Source organism: Alligator mississippiensis, chromosome 2 (genome assembly GCF_030867095.1).
Source record: "Alligator mississippiensis isolate rAllMis1 chromosome 2, rAllMis1, whole genome shotgun sequence".
Classification (NCBI taxonomy): Eukaryota; Metazoa; Chordata; order Crocodylia; family Alligatoridae; genus Alligator; species Alligator mississippiensis.
In genome coordinates, this window is record NC_081825.1 from 268,354,536 (window position 1) to 268,371,975 (window position 17,440).

Sequence of the window (17,440 nt, forward strand, 5' to 3'; positions counted from 1 at the left end):
TCATGATTTTGTGGTTTTCACAAAAACCATGAATTTGATAGGTCTCCCATGAAAAAACCCGATCCCTACAAAAAAGCATAGGGATCATGAAAAAGCAGTCAGGAGTGGGAAGCAACTGAAAACAGAAAAGGGCTGGAAGTCTTGGTGTCCAGGAGTACATCTGGAGAGAGACGGGAGGAAGGGGATAAAGATTGGCCAATGGGCCCTGGAAGTCCCACCCCTCCTTAGAGATTGACAGATGGTGATCTGTCAATCTCAGGGGGGGAGAACTTCGGGGCCCCGTCAGCCAATCAGAGACATGGTGGTGCCATGAAAATTTGCCAACGCTATACTGCAACCATGAAATCTGGAGTCAGCCTCCATGAATAATGTAGGTCCCTAGTTATGGGAGCACAAATAAGAAAGGTGTTTACACAATTGTGAATAGATGAAGAGGTGGCTTGTGAGACTGTATCTTCATTAAGATGAAAATGTTGGAAAACCACTTGTTTGAAGTATGATACCAATATTTATTAATGAGATGATTTATGTCTCCTAACTAATGAGTCTAGCAATAATGAGTAGGCAGGTACATGATGACAACAACCCTTACCTTAATATAAAAGTGTAGACAAGAGTATGGCTGCTACTTGTTGATAAACAATTAGCAATGTGGGTTCAAAAGGGTAACACTCCCTGAGTAAATGGTGACTTTAGGCACAATCTGTGAGCAAGAAGGAATGAGTGAGCCGCAGAGCTTCAGGAAAATTACTAAAAGGTGGTTCAGAGACCCTTCTGTGTCACAGCTCCTCCTCTATTTCATCCATGTTCTGCGGGGGGTAGTAATTCTCTATTGGCCTATACCAGAAAGCTATGACTTTTATCATACTGATTCAGCAAGGTTGGTTGGTGCAAGGGAGGTAGGGAGCTGTATCTTAAGTACTTTCTGCCTTGCTTCTGCACACATCTGAGGCACATAAAGGTAAGGCAAGCTCTCCATTGCAGAGAGAACTGGTTCAAGTCAGTCTGCCCTGCATAATTAGAGAGAAAACATGATCCTGCTGAACCTCACATGGCTGTTACAGACAGATGCCTCCCCCAACTTCTAAGCAGCCCCACTTCATTTAGCACCTTGTAAATCCTAAAGGAATCTCCCATAAGAGATTGTATTTATATTGTAATGCCCACATTCTTTGATGGTAATCTCCAAGCAAACAGCTGTATTCCCACTGGCAGACAATACACTGCTGTCGCAGAAGCGGATTTCTCTTTTTCACACATTTGTGAACACTTTTCCCCTAGGTTAACATCCCATCAACACTGTTTCTTTCCCCATTACTTGCCAAAAGACTCTTTACCCAACAGTGATCTTCACATTTATTTTTAACTACCATTTAGTCTAAATTTGCTTCACCTCTCCACAGATTCCATATTGTTCTTTTAATTGTATTTCACTTAACTGTGAATAATCTTCTAACACTTTTCAGATGCAGAATTTTGAGGGTTTTTTTTTTTCTCTTTTCCTTTCCTTCTTGTCTTTGTCAAAGCAAGAAAAATGTTCTGTATCTTCTGCCTGCATTACATTACTTAACATAGAATAGTCTGTCTGCTGAAGGCATTATTGTCTCCTGGTATTTATCGTCATGATAGTGGCAGGTATGTGGAAGTATTTTCTGTTCCCAGTCCTCTAAAAATATGCTTAAAAGGAAGAAGTCACGATTTGTCTTCTCAGGGGAAGAATACATGTAAGCATGGCTCACAGCTAATTTGGATCAGCAAGATGGGATTCTGGAAGCTCAAAATTATAAGCAACTAGAAACTCAATTCATTTGTGATGCACAAATAAAATGATTTCTTCAATCTTCTCAAATACCCTACTATACATGCCCAGATAAAGCATAAATCAAGACTTACACTCCACAAGAAAAAAATTGTTTCTTTGTGTCCTGACTTCCTTACACTAACAAAAATTTATGAAGGGGGCTCAAGCAAATTGCAGTTGGTTTTTGGTTATCTATAGCAGATTTTCTTGCTTTCAATCAGCAGTCCCTTAAAAGAACAATTATCCTATCTTCTTGAGGGACAGAGGACAGGACTTGACTGAGTTTAGAAAATAATTATTTTTCTGTTTCATCATTTCATCTGTGTTCACTGATGAGTGCTACATGTTGTTTGTTGGTGGTTGAAGATGAAGGGTCATAAAATGTTCATTGATGCCAACTAAATATTCCAGCATCTTAGTAACAATCTTGATCTTCATAGTAAAACCAACAACATGAACGTGTCTATCTTTTTTTGTCTTTTCCTTTCCAAAAGAAGGTGTAGTCATTGCCCCGTTCTGTGAGCTCTCTCTTGCATGTCTGGTCTCAATATGTGCAGCAATGCTGATATCAAATTATGCAAATTTTCTGGCTATACATGCTGTCCTTTCCTCTGCTCAGTCACTGTTAGGGTTGTCCACTGAGGTGCAAAAGTCCCAGGTTGCAAACTTCATTATTTGAACTGCAATGCAGATAGAGTGGTCCCACTGGTTATGATTTTTCAGTAAGGTGAAATGGGACAGACTATGTTTAGGGCACTTTCTATCCCCTTCTCCATACAGGGTGAGCAGAGTGGATCCAAACAGGTCTGCCTAGTCATGATTGAAGCCTCTCTAAGTTCCAAGTACAAAATGACCATCATACAGTCCATAAATCACTACAGTTCATTGCACTGTCCATATCCACAGAGCTATTACCAGCAAAGATTAATGCTGGATGGATATGTTGTCATGTCCATTTGTATCACTCCAAAATAATGTAAACAAAAGAAGGAAACCAAAAAAGAGGTTCCAAATTTAGTCCTTGAAAGACCTTGCTAAAAACAATCATCTTCAGAAATGCTTCTGTGAAAACTCTCCAACCTCCTTGATAATCTTGATACCACTGATCACTGGGGGAGACTTAAAAAAGGCATCCATGATGAGAAAATTATGCAAAGAAAATCTAGGCTTTTCCACAATGACTGACATAATGAGAACCATAGGGACATTCAAGCTCACATTGACAGAAAAAGAAACGCCTTCTATGCTTGGAAGAATGGCATTGACTCCAAACAGAAACATTACATTTATTAACACAAAGGTGAAAGCCAAAGGAAAATCTGAGTATGAAAGAACAAGTGGTGGGAAGACAAAGCAAAGGAGATTCAAAAGTTTGCTGACAGCCATGGCATGCATAGGTTCTTCATCATAATAAAGCTATCAATGGGCCAAGCATACAAGGAGCCAAGGATGGAAAAACACTGCAGCTCCAACATCAACACATGGTGGAAAAAGCACTTTCAAGAGCTCCCGAACTGAGAGTCTATTATCAAAGTCAAAACCATCAAAGGCATCCCACAACACTCCATTAAGGACTACCTCACAGATCCAGCAACTTATCAAGAGGCCTTGAAAGCCATTAATCAGATGAAGGACAACAAAGCATGTGGTCCTGCTGGAATCCCAGCTGAAATTTAAAAGCAAAGTAGAAAAAAGCTCTTTTACCAACAACACATTTTTATTAGGACAATCTGGTAATGTGAAGAACTTTTCAGTGACTTGAGAGATTCCAGAGATATAGCCATATTCAATAAAGTAGATAGATTGGATTGTAGCAGTTATCATGGTATTGCACTTCTGCCCGATGTCAAGAAGATCCTCACCCATATTCTCCACAATAAATTCACTTCCTCAGTTAAGGGCTTCCACCTAAATCTCAGTGTGATTTCAAATGAGTCAGAGGTATGACAGATGGGACTTTTGTTGCTATACAGCTGTAGGAGAAGTGCCATGATCAACACTGAAATGCTTACATAGTCTTCATTCACCTAACGATTTTGATTCGATCAACAGAGAGGCACTGTCCATATCCCTATGATGAAATGTTGATGCCTGCTAAAATGTGTTACCATTATAAGACTTCTTCATGACAAAATGACAGCAACCACCCTAAGCAATGGCTCAAAAATGGATCTCTTTACTACTAGAACTGGAGTCAAGCAGTGATGTGTGATTGCACCAACACTCTTTTAATCTATATTGAAGTTACTCTGCAACTCATTGCTGATTGACTTTGATCTGGAGTCAGCATCCCTTTTAACATCAATCAAAATCCAAGGTAACCAACACCTCCTTTACCAATCTTCAGTATGCTAAGGAATGATTGTGTTATGTGTGGCCACTCAGTCCACGAGCTCCAGATAAATCTTGACTGCTTCTATGAAGCATATGAAATGCATAGAGTCATTGGAACTATCTACATGTGAAATGAGAACAACGCAATCAAGTTCATTGCAGTTCATGCCAGAGTTTATTGCTCCTGGGTACAGCAGTAACATGTGTGCCTGAGCTGGAGTGGAGCACCCTGCCACCCTGCCAGCCCAGGGCTGCTCCAACCTGGCTGTGGAGGGTCTGGCTAGGGCACAAGGGTGCTACAATGTGGGGTATCACCTTCTACATGTGTTTTGTGGTAGAGTAAATAACTCTGCCATATGATAGTATTTGTACAGAGCAGTGCTAACCTACAGCAGAGTTAATTATCTTACTCCAGCTCTTCATGGTAGATGAATATGCTTACTGTGGAGCTAGTTAAGCAACTCTACAGTAAGTATTTCATGTTGATGCCCACACTGTCAACTTCATGAAAACCAGGGTAATTTACCAATACACCTCAAACCAAGTAGCTGCTCCTCTATATGTTACAATAAGAGAACAATCCTTGGAGAATGTTGAGCATTTCCCATACCTGGATATCCACCTTTCCCAAAAAGTAAACACAAATAATACTATTCAACACCAGTTAAAATTTGCCAGTATTGCCTTTGGACGTCTCTGAAATTGCCTCCTTGACTATGACTTCAGGACCCAAACCATGCTGCATGTCTACCAGGCTGTTGTCATCCTACTCTGCCATATAGGTGTGAAATTTGAATTGACATAATGAAAACACCTAAAAGCCTTGGGATGGTACCATCACTGATGTCTTCAGAAAATCCTCCATATCATCTAGAAGTCAGAAGAATGAATGGCAACATCCGGGCTCAAGAAAACACTACAAGGATTAAAGCCAGGTTTATACAGCACCAGCCCTGTTGGACAGGACTTGTCACAAGGATGCCTGACAACTGGCTCCCAAAATGGGTCCTATACTTCCAACTCACCAATGGTCATCACTCTAGAGGCAGGAAAAAGAAGAGATTCAAGGACACCTTGAAGGCCAATCTGAAGGAATACGGTATTAACATCAGTACTTGAGACACTCAAGCACTGAAACTTCCCCAGTGGTATTGTGATGTATGACAAAATGATCATTTTGAGCAAACTCACCTCACTATGAAGTTATGGTGTTGTTCTTTGCAGGTTTTGTGCTCAACACAAACCTTACCAGAGAGGTGAAGGGTACAGTTCCATTAGTGCCTGTAGTATATGGGCTCTGAGGGTAGAGTGGAGGGTACAGGAGTCTTTCCCAAAACAGTCCCTGGCTGTTGCTGCTGTGACATGCTCTGCCTACCTTGGCTCTTGTTCTTAAACAGCAGCAGTACAGCATTCATGTACTAGCTGTCATTGCAAGAGAAATGCAGTGGTACTGCTCTTGCTGCCAAGGCACAGACCCCACAAGGGTGTGGGGTGATTTTGGTACCACTCCTAAATCAGTACCCAGGGTTTGGTGCCCCTCTCACCCACCCTTAGTTATGATACTATTGTGGAGGCAGATAAATGAAAGAGACATTGGGGAAAAGCTGTTACCAGACACCACCAGCATCTACTCCTTCCTCCCTTCTACTCTATGCAATCAAACATAAGGATCTTGGATTGGCTCCCTCAGTTATCTATGGCTCACTGATGACCTCCCTATTGGCTGGAAGACTATCATCCTCATATCAAAGGAGTGCCATCCCCGTTGGCAACCTTAAAATCATTGGACACTGTAAGTAGATATTGGGTTGGCCTAATCAAAATCTTCCCTCCTGCATAGCAATCTGATCATAGTCTTTGGACAAGTCAGTGTTTATAATATTGCACCAGAACTTATCACCATACTGAATAGCTCAATTGAAATAGAGGCTAAAAATATGCATGCTTGTTACATATTGTGCGTGCCCATACTTAAAGAAAGAACAAATGCAAAAAGAGGGTTTTTTCGAAGTTTTTTTGTGGGTGGGTGCTACATTTATGAGGCGAGGTTCATGCTGAATTGAGCTTATTGTACTAGAGCCCTCATGACCAAGGATCCAGGTTTTCTGTTTGCAACAGAAAAAATGTGGTAACCTACAGCAGAGTTTACTCATTTTAAGGAGAAAAAAATGCAGGAAATGGTGGGTTTCCCTTTGCAGGCTAGCAGAGTTCCAGCTTGCAAGGAGCTGTGGGGAGTGGGAGGAGGGCAAATCAGGCAGGAGGCACCATGTGTGTGTGCACACTTACACATGCACATGGCCACCAGGCAGCCTAGAGAGTAACTTAAAGCTCCTGAAGGTAAGTCTGTTATGGGGAAGGTGGGATTGAGGCCCTCAGATGGAGGAAGGGAGGAAGTTGGGATGGGGCTAGGGCTGGGGCTTGGACTGGAGCTGCTGCCCAGCCAGGGGGAGTGCATGGTTCTCAAGGTCCATGGTTGGAATGCATGCCCACAGGGTCCAGGCAGGGAGCGGGATGGGGCTGCAGGTGGCTTATCCAGGAAGAAGGAGGGGGGATGGCTGCTTTGTGCACCCCCAAGGTGGGCATATGCCCCCCAGATTTGTGCTTGGAGTGGGGGCAGGTGCTGGCTGCTGGATGCTACAGGCTCAGGCTCCTCACCCTTCTGCCTTCCCCCTGGGGCCTCCATGGCCCAGTGGGCAAGACCCAGTGCAGCAGGTCAGAGTAGGGTGGGGAAGCTTGTTGCTGCTACCGTGAGCCCTGCATTGCCATGGTGAAGTGCCCCCTGCCCAACCAGCACCAGTGGGGGTGGCAGTACAGAGTTGTGCCCCTTGCTGCTGCTGGGTGGGCAGAAGGTGCTTGCCGATGACGGTGCAGGGCTTGCACAGCAGCAATGAGCTTCCCTACCCCCTCTGCCCTGATGTTGTGGGTCTTGCTGGGCTGTGGAGGCCCTAGGAAGAGGACAGCAGAGTGGAGAGCCCAAACCCACAGCCACCAGCCCACATCCATGCCCTCTCCTGTTGGGCTCTACTCAGGCTGTGCTGCCCAGGGGGAAGGGAAAGTTGGGCTCCACACTTCGCTCTGCCACAGCAGCTGCTACCTCCCAGATGAGGCAGCTGGGGCTTGGGTGCTGCCGGGGGGTGGGGTGGGGAGCAGGGGGCCGTGGATATGAGTCCCTGGACCTATAGCCCTGGCAGCTCCTCTAGCAGGGCTGTGGGGCAGGGGGCTGTCAGTGGGGAGTGAGGGGTATTGGCAGGGCTGGGGGCTATGGCCAGAAGTGAGGGGTACCAGCAACGCCTGAGGGCTGTGGGTGGGGAGTGAAGGGCACCAGCAGGGCTGGAAGTGCTTTGGTTTGGGAGTGAGAGGCAACTGGCATATCAGGGCTGCTCAGCACCAGAGAGCTAGGGTGGGGGTAGCCACAAGTATTTAAGTATTGCTGATAGGAATACACAAATCAATTGAATAGAGAAGGTGTTTTGTTGGTGTTTTAATGTTTTCCATCATGCCTCTGAATATTGAGAAAAGTTTTCTATAATTCTCATGTTCTTTTCTTATGATCAGTTGCATCCTCAGCACAGATGGTCATGTATGCATTTAAAGCTTTATATGTCATTGTAAAATAAACATAGCATAAACTGAATATGAAATGTTGCAATTCAATATAGAATACACAATTTTCTCTGTAGCTTATATAACTAATCTTTGTAAGTAATGATTAACACTTCATCCTTAAGTGCCTTTTTACATAAATTGCTTAAATGGTTATATGTTGTAAGATGAATTTCATACTGCTTGCTGCATGGTGTTACTCACTGTTGGAGTGATATGAGGATCATGAATTGTTTTCCTGATTGAATTTGCAAATGATTTTTATTCAACAATTCTTTTATCAACAAGTTCTAAGATAGTGCGCTCTGCTTGTTTAACCTCAGAACTGAAAAAAAAAGGAACAATAGATTTTGTGAATTATTAATTTGGTACCAAATGATGGATATTCAAGCCACAGCTGTGCTATGGAAAGTAGGGTTCCTGGGCACTGATATCCTTTCAGAAAGATAGAGGTGTTGAATGTAATCAGCTTTGGATTAGATGAAATAGAGCTTGACTCTGGAAAAAAGTAGGAGCATCCTGAATATAGTTTATCATTGAAAAGAGAGTAGAAGGTTTAATGGTACAAAATGTAATTGACCTAGATGTCAAGGGACTTTAATAATTTCTCTATTATCTCATCTTCTACACCATCTCTCTTAGTACAGCGGAATCCCTGACCCTGGTGTTCATTCCATACTCTCTAATGTGGACGACTTAACATTTGGGGGAAGGCCTTAGGACATACTACTTCAGGGGCAGGCAAAATATGGCCTGCAAGCTGGATCTGGCCCACCAGGCAATTTCATCTGGCCCACAGGCAACCACCAATGAATTGTACCCTGCTCTGTCTGCACCCTCATGGAAGGGCCCAGCCCAGCCATCATGCACCTTCCCTGCTTCACTTCTCCAGCATTCAGCAGCTCCTCCTCGTCTCCCTGATGCAGCACTTATTGTGGGCAGCAGGTCTGGAAGCAGTGGGGGAGGGTGAAGCTGCAGTGGGGCAAGGGAATGGAACTGCAGCTGGGTGGCGGCTGGGGCTGGTAGGAATGGGCTCCATACTCCCATGGAGCATTTGTGGGGGGGTCCCCACACCTTCGCACCCTCCCTTACACCACACAAGCTCCACACACCCACACCCTTCTCTCCACAACCCTCCGAAATATACATATATCCGTGGAAAATACCCTATGGCCCCCCACATATCCCACACCCCCCAACCTCAGCCCACACACTTCCCCACACACAGTATACAAGAGTAAGACTTTATTTTTGAGCTATTATGTAGTCATCTCTATGTACACTACACAAACACAAATCATGACAAGAATATTTTTGTAATAAAAATAAAATGTGTTATAGTAGGTGTTTGACTTTTAATATATATATATTTATTTTTTTCTGGTTCCAAGATGGCAACACTCCCCCCCAAAAGGAGTACTCCCAGGAGCAAGGAGCAGGGACCTCTGGTGGCAAAGGTCAGGGGTTAGGGGCAGGATTTCTGGTCCCAAAATGGCAAACAGGGGGCAAGGCACCTGTCAAGGGGTGGGGCTACCCTTGTGGCCCTCAACAGCTTGCCAAAATTCATTTAGCAGCCCTCCGGCCAAAATAATTGCTTGCCTCTGCAGTACTTCAGCCACTAATACCTTAGGGCAGCCTTTTTTTATCCTGTGGGTCACAACCCAATAGTGGGTTGCAAGAATATATGAACAGGTTGTGAACAAATTTAAAAAATGGATTTTCCTTTAAAGAAGAAAAATGTGGGAAATTGTGGCTTTTCCCTTTCAGGCTGGCAATATTGTACCCTGCAAGGGGCTGTTTGCCTCCCTCCACACCATGCACCCAACTCCTGCCCCACACACTGGGAGGCTGGGGCCTGGGGGTGGCGGGCAGTGGGTTGGAAGTCAGGGGCACTGGGTTGGTACTGGACATTGATGTTTACAAATGGATCCTGGTACAAAAACTTTTGAGAACCATTGATTTAGCATCTACTAACACCTTTTCAGAAGGTTGGGACTGTTTTGTAAGTAGCATTTTGAGCTCCAAAAAAAGAAAGATAACTGTGACAACGTGTATACTGTTTCTCTTGAGCCTAGGTCCACTGCTCTGCCTGTTCACTCCCACTGAAGTGCTCCAGACACCATCAGTTAGTCATTTAAGTGGCTTGGGAAAAGTGGTCTTTCTACACTATATTTGGCTGAATGCAAAAGACAAACTAAGACATCAAAACAACTCACATCTCATTTGCAAAGTCAGCCAAGGGTCTTTCTCAAACAGTGCTCCTAATACACATCTCATCCATATATGCAAACTTTGATTTAGTAATACTCTAACCCAGGTTAGCTTTCTTTCCTGGGCCTATAGGCTGAAATTTAAGTAAGGCTTTCACTCAGGAAAGGAAACTATCCACTCTTCAGTAAGGACACAGGTTAAGTCACTCAAGTGATAATAGTTCACCAGTGATCTCCCCTTGTGTGTTCAGAATAGGCAAGTCTCCTACAGGTCAGTGGGAAGTCATTATAGAGGGGCTCAGTTTACATGAAGAGAAAAGAGCTGGGGCACTGCTTCTGCAGTTCTAGAAATGCACAGGAGATTACAATACACAGGAGGACAAAGTAACTTGAATATGATTGACTGTTCACATCCATGCTAACCCGGACTCTCAGCCCCACATGGGTGATGGTCTTCACTTGACATACAGTAACAGCTTCATTTCCCATTTCCTTTACATCTCTGCCCAAATTAGCAGTGTGAAAACCAAGATCCTCTTATATACCGGAATCCCTTTGCACTTTGTTACAGTACCCTAGTCACTTTGATGATGATAGCTTTAGAAAAAGTATTTCAGCACCATCAAATATTGACACATTTCATATTGATACATTTGTTACATCTGTCTATACCCTCACAGCCCAAGTAAAAGTGTCAGTCAGCTGATTGCAGTGTATAAAAGGGGAAAGTGTGGCACATAACTGAGTTCCTTGTGAAAGCTGTCAGAAAGCAGACATTGTTTCCTCATCCTTGCTTTCTTTTCTCCCTTCCCCCTGATTCTGTGACCTTCCTAAAAAAATACCAGTCTGTATAGGATAACAGAAAAGGAACAGATCTGAGCCATAGTTATCTGAGATTATGGAACCTCTGTACTAGCAAAAGAGAAAAGTGCCAAAAGTAAAGGGAAAAAAAAATGAGAATTAGAAAAAGAATCTGAATATGGGGTCCACTTGCAGGGCACAGTATGTGGGAGGGAGAGGGCAGAAGAGGAGCATGCATTGGTACTGTCTGTTTTGTACCTGTTCTGTGTACAAATAGACACTGTCAATCTCCAGGACTGTGAAAGCCACATTATGTTGCACAATACATACATTGCAGCCATCCAAATGCTGTTACTGGAAAGCACTGCTCTATTTCATTCCTGGTTTTTCACTTTACAGTTCACCTACTGACAGATATAGAAAGCTTCCCACATGCAATCTTACAGCTAAAATCAACGGCAGTCCAAATGAGAGCAGAAAGCTGCATTAAAGCATTGCTGAACAATACCAATTCTCCCACTTACAGTGCATTTTCATTTGATGGCTCTCCAGAGGTGACTACTCTTAGTGTGAGGCTACTGTAGGTTTCTAGCTCTCCATGGCACTAAAAGTTCTTAGTCCTTACGATGCTGTGCATCACACAAGAACTTGTGGCAGACTCCACGTCTCCCAAGAAAGCTTCTTTGAGGGAGGGGTCAGCACTACAACAAGAATAACAAGACCATGGATCAAACATGATGTTCCTGAATCATTAACAACATGTTTTATTGCCAATGTTCCAAATAAAACAATTCCCTTTGTGAGGAAGAGGAATTGCAAGGGAAAGACAATGAAGCATCTTACTTATGGTATGACATGAGGCAGGAAATATGTTTCCTTTGAAAAATAGAGAATACTTTCTCTGGGAAACACATTTCCCCACGTCAGATCATCCGTAACAATAAATACCACAATAAAGCATTATTTTGTGAAGAGGCTTTCAGGAAAATGCAGAGTTCATAATACATAACAATTAGAGAGGAAATTTAAGAAATACATGTTTTGTATCAGCAGAAACAAGACCTTGTTGAATGAAGAGGGTAAGGGGTAGATCAAAGCTAGATGAAAGGAGGGAAGGAAGAAACACATTTCTTGTAGGAGAATGCATTCATGGAGATTTCAAATGAGAACAAATTTGAAGTGAATCCTGATATAAATGAGGAATGGGCGTAAGTTGGCTTTATTTCCTAATAGATACTAGAAAGGAAGAAATGTCAACATGTTTGAATGCTGTATAAGGAAGAATTGGGGGGAAACTAAAAATGAAATTAACAGTGTAAAAAATGACTAGGCATATCTACTGACTTCACAAGCCTTTTACCAATTAAACAAAGAAATAGATGCCTTCTTCCCCTCCCCTGCTCAATTACTCTTTCAGCTGGGCTTTTTTATGCGAAATAATTATGAAGGCTAACACTCCACATGAAGTGGATCATGAGGTGACTAATTTATACAAGAATATGCTTTGGAGGTGTTATCTGGATCCGGGTTAAGTTGAAGCTAAAATTATTTTTTACGTTTATCTTGGTAGCCCAGGGCTCCAATGGTAGGCACTATACAAATTTATAACAAAAATGAGTCTCTAAATCTTAAATCTCTTGGTTTATGTTTGGCTTCCATGCTGGTGAAATCTAACCTGTTGTTCACTTAAGTTTATGCACCAAAAAGGAGAAATCTCATGAAATCAAATAGTTTTCTGAGTGTTTTATTAATTTCAGATTGGAGTCAGAAAAAAAAGGCTGTTTTTATTTTGTACCTGACACAAAACCAAAACAGAGAGGCTGTGTTTGGATCCAGGTAATCGCATACAATTTCTCTGGAGACATTTTAATACCATTTTGGGTATAACCGTGTAACTGTATTTACTTGATTATGCAAAGAGATTTGGGATGCAGCTTATATCATAAGATATGATCTACCGTAGGACTGTATTGTTACAGCTGCTCCAACTGATATGTGGGGAATGTTTACCAGAGAAAGGATGTCCTTTTCCACAGGCACAGTTTGATTTCCTTGCCTTAGTCTGAGATCATGTCTTCTATGAAATCCCTTCCACTCTTGAGATGTACATTGTAGCTTTTCCATTGCTTGTGGGTTTTGAGCCAGTTTTTAAGGTAAGTTTAAATAGCAGTATGTGGTCCCAGCTTTTTTTTTCTTTCCAAACAAAAACATCTGTGCTCTTTCCTTGGAAAATATTAGCACTCACTATATTTTTCTGTGTGTATGTAAAGAATTTACATATCATTTGCAAACAGATGTATTCAAAGAGAAGGTCAAATTTTAGACATCCCAGGCTTCAAGGTGTTACTTTAAACTACAAATTAGAAGGCATACAGGTGACTGATTTTTAATATGGAGTTGTGATATGGACTTAGGCTAGCGACTGATATTCAAAAAGCCTGAGTCTGAATTGATTCAATCTTTGTAGGTTATTCTAATCTGCCTTGATTGAATTGGTTTGCAAATCCACAGGCATTCCCTCTGGACTGAGAAAATGCAAGCACATGCCTGCAGTGGCTCAGGCTAGAAGCCAGGGGGCACTAGAGCAGCCCTCTCTCCCTTCCACAATGCTGAGCTGAGGAAGGGTGTGGCCAGGCCCCAGCAGGATGTTCTGATTAGTGAGTAGTTTAAACCCCCACTCTGTCTACAGAATCCCAGGCTTTTCCCCGCTTGCTGCTTAAGGGGCGGGAGTGTTGCCAGACCCCAGCCCTGAGCTAGCACTCTGAGGCAAAGCGGGGATGTGCAGTGCATGCATGTGTTGATGATACTGAGCTTTTCAATCTCCCTGGCCCTGCTTCTTCATACTGTCTGCAGCAAATCTGACAGGTGAGGGGGCCAGCAGGGAGCTGATAGCACAGTGTTTAGCATCAACAAAACAAAAGCCTTGCTCATTAGTTCAAGCTCTTCTTAAACAGACTTTTCCAAGGAAGGAATGGAGGGACATTACCAGCTGACCTGTTGATTAGCTCCAAAAAGCCCTAAATTGATGCTGTCCTGTTTGCCTTTGTCCTGTGAAATTGGAGACGCACACACACACGCACACAGATACCTCTCAGCATTAGCTAGCATAGGGTCCATGGGGCTAGGGCCCATGCTGTGGGAGATGGGAAGGAAGGGGGAATGCTGATTGAGCAGTGAGTAGAGAGTGGGTGGGGATAGGGGAAGTCAGGCAGAGCCTGCTGTGCTTGCAGTCTCCTCTGCAGCTCTGGCTAGGGAACAGAGGGGTAGGGCCAGCCCTGCAGGCAGCCCAGCCCAGCCCAGCCCTGGCCACCACAGCCCAGACCAGGGCTGCAAAACATCTGGGATGCTGGGGGACTTTTATTTAACTTAAACCAGGAAGGGGTCTTGGGCAGACATTGTCTGCAGAATCCCAGGCTTTTCCCCACTCACTGCTCAAGGGGTGGGAGTGTTGCCAGACCCCAGCCCTGGGCTAGCACTCTGAGGCAAAGGGGGGATGTGTAGTGCATGCATGTGTTGATGACTGGTTTGACCTAAATCAGTTAAGTCTGATACTACATTCAACTATGTTTATCTTAAACCAGTTTCAGCCATTTTGAAACTGGTTTATGCGCACTAAACTTATGTTCTATTACAGGACAGGTTTTAACCAGTTTCTGATTAATTAACCAGGTATATGTGTAACTTCTGTCCCTGATCTTAGTGTTCTTTTATATAGGACAGTGATTCTCAACCTTTTTAGACTCTTCAACTCTTGTTAGATTCAAAGCACTCCTCAAAAAACACCAGCTCTTAGCTTTCACTCATCTTTTGACTATGGGAAAAAAATAGAGCCTTGTATTGCAAAGAACTCAGAAAGACCACAAAAGGTCAACACTTTTTTAAAATTATGGATCCCTATTTGAAAACTTCTGGCTTCATCTTGTGAATTTTGTATAAGTCTTTGCACACTGAACAGTCTTAATATTGTGTGGCATCCTTAAAAGGATCTTATAGTATCCTAAAGTGCTGTTTCACCTTGCAACACTGATACAGGGACTGTACTGATACAGTAGAAAAGCAATGATACAGGGACTATTTTTAATAGCTTATGTATTAATGTTCCAAAAGCAGGCTATGAAAATTATTTTCATAACTTTTTTTTTCTATGTCTCTATATTTTTTTAACAGACTCTTGCAGGCAACGTCATTGCCAAAACATCCATGAAAAGAAACCTACCTAACCTATTTATGCATTTCAGCATTAGAATCACCAGTGGTGTTGTACAACATCTGTGAACAAGACAATTATTGCCAATTATTGTGAAAAATTAAGCATCAAAATATGATTGGTACTTTTGGTAGTGACTACCCAGTCAGTAGCGACTTACCCAAATAGAGGAGGCAGGCAGCTGATTTTGCAGGTACGTCACAGGACCAACAATATTTTTTGTGGGCTTATCTTGGCCATGCCCCTTCACCATGACTCTGATTTGCTGAGGGGCCCTGGTGCCCCCCACACACACCTGATTGGCTGAGAGGCCTATTCATCAACTTGCCTCACCCCTTGCCACTGATTGGCTGTCAGGGCTGTCTGTCATTCAGCCCCACCCCTCACCACTGATTGGTGGAGAGAGGCAGGGTCTCATGAAAGGCAGCTCTCTCAGCCAATCAGAGGTGAGGGGTGTGGGTGACCATCACCTTGCCTGCTCCCATTTTTGCTGGCAGCATCCCTCCCCCATTACCCCCTGGCTGGGCTGTGCAGCTGGGCCACAGTGGCCATGATAACTGCTGGCTCCCACAGGAGAGCCAGCATTTTATTTTGAGTAAGTGTCCCCCCTCCCCACCCCTGCAGATTTTGCAGTCATTGCCTGATTTAATGAAATCTGTGAAATTGTGAATTGAGTAGGTCCCTACCAATAAGATTATATTCTATTAGTGCACCTGGGAGGGAGACAAGAGATATACACAAGAACAGATGGTTATAAACTTGCCAAAAATAAATTTAGTCTAAAAACTAACAGAAAATTTCTAACAATTAGCATAGATGGGTTCTGTAACACCCTTCCAGTAGGAGTGGTGAAAGAAAACACCACTAGTTTTAAAACACTACTCTTTCCAAATGCCAAAGCAGACTCTTGCCACCCTCAAGAAAGCATGAAAGGAGTGGAATGATAGATCAGGTCCCACCCTCTGCCAGTGAAGGAACTAGACAGACACAGGCATGACAGCACACCTCACTTCCTAGCAAATGGTTCACTAGATGAACTACTATAGATCTCCTGGGGGTTACAAGAGATGTTGTGTCTGCCTGGGTCACAGTCTATAAGAACAGAATTAGGAGTTGTCTACAGAGTGTCAGTGAATTAAGTTACACCAGATTAACTAAAGGTGTGCATTTAAAGTGAATTATTTAAACCACATTAGATCCCTGTGCAGACTTTAATCCAGTACCAGAGGGGCCTACATTTGATTTAGGTTAATTCACTTCCAAAGTAAAGTAAACTAAATTTAATTAAATACACTTTAACTTTGAATAAGTGTGTCTACACAGGAATTTAATGAGATTTTCAAATTAATTTGAATTAATTTTCTTGAAGATCCCAGACTCAGAGGTATGCTTGGTTATAACGGTTACCTACTATTAAATCAGACTATCCTTTCCAGTCTAATCTATTTAGGCACTTACGTTATCAATAGCACAGTATCTAACATTCCAACAGAGACATAAATCCAAAGGAATAGTCTTATACATTTGCCTACCATTTTGAGAAACAATTATTGGTTTAATCTGAGAAATACATAGTAGAAAAGAAAATAAATAAAACAGTTACTTTCTTACATACTACTAGCACAAACAGATAATAAGATTATATTATAATGAATAGTAGAAATGCAGGATGATTAATTTGTCTGTGTTTTTTTTCAACAGGTACAATCCTCAACATGTGTGGAAGGGACGAGATTAAATCTTAAAAGCCTTACCCTATATACTGATTAATATAAGTGGATAGCTTCCATTCATATTCATGGCAGCTACATGTACGCATGAAGGGGAAAACAAATCCCTTAATCTTGTCCTGGTATTAATGGTCCATTATGATGACATTACAAGAGGCTTCCCAACTGATACCAATGCAGGAAAGAAGCTTTAATTACAAATTGTTTTAAAACATTACAGAAGGACTTTGAATCAAAGGTTTATGAATTTTATCATGTAGGGGAGCTGCTTCTGATCTTCCCTAAACCACCTCTATCACTAAATGCTATATTAAATCAATGAGAGTTGGTGTCTTAAATTATTGTATAATTTGGATTTGTGAGATTAGTGTTATGTGTTTATATTATTCCTCCTGGAGACAGTCCATTATTTCTGATTAATTTTAATTAAGCCTGCAAATGGCCTTTTATCTCTCTGCTTCCAGAAGTGGCTCTTGCTATCTAACATTTGTTTGAGTTTAGATTTAATAAATATCTCCTCCTTAACCCCTGCAGCAACAGTTTTGAACTGGAGTGTTGGTAATGAAGACATATGGAGATATAGACAGAAGGAGAGCATTAGAACAAAACAGATTAAGTTAACTGAGAAATCAGAAAGGCTCCCATAATATGTGGCTGTACAAGTAAGTCAAGGCTAAATAAATACCAAACTGATTAGTTGTATTACTGTTTCAAGGTCACAGATGAATACTATTTTTAGTTTTAGGGTTATCAC

General features: G+C 42.4%; 2 long non-coding RNA genes across 2 annotated transcripts in view; one reads left to right on the forward strand and one right to left on the reverse strand.

Annotated features, from left to right (window-relative positions):
• The window catches only part of LOC109281703 (uncharacterized), a 79,673-nt gene extending 68,279 nt beyond the window's left edge, over positions 1 to 11,394 (reverse strand). Inside the window, exon 1 of the long non-coding RNA XR_002088474.2 lies at positions 11,274 to 11,394. This is a non-coding gene — a long non-coding RNA (uncharacterized LOC109281703). The remainder of the gene's footprint in view (positions 1 to 11,273) is intronic.
• A 2,661-nt stretch (positions 11,395 to 14,055) lies between these two features.
• Positions 14,056 to 17,440, forward strand: part of LOC109281702 (uncharacterized) — a 41,559-nt gene continuing 38,174 nt past the window's right edge. Inside the window, exon 1 of the long non-coding RNA XR_002088473.2 lies at positions 14,056 to 17,348. This is a non-coding gene — a long non-coding RNA (uncharacterized LOC109281702). The remainder of the gene's footprint in view (positions 17,349 to 17,440) is intronic.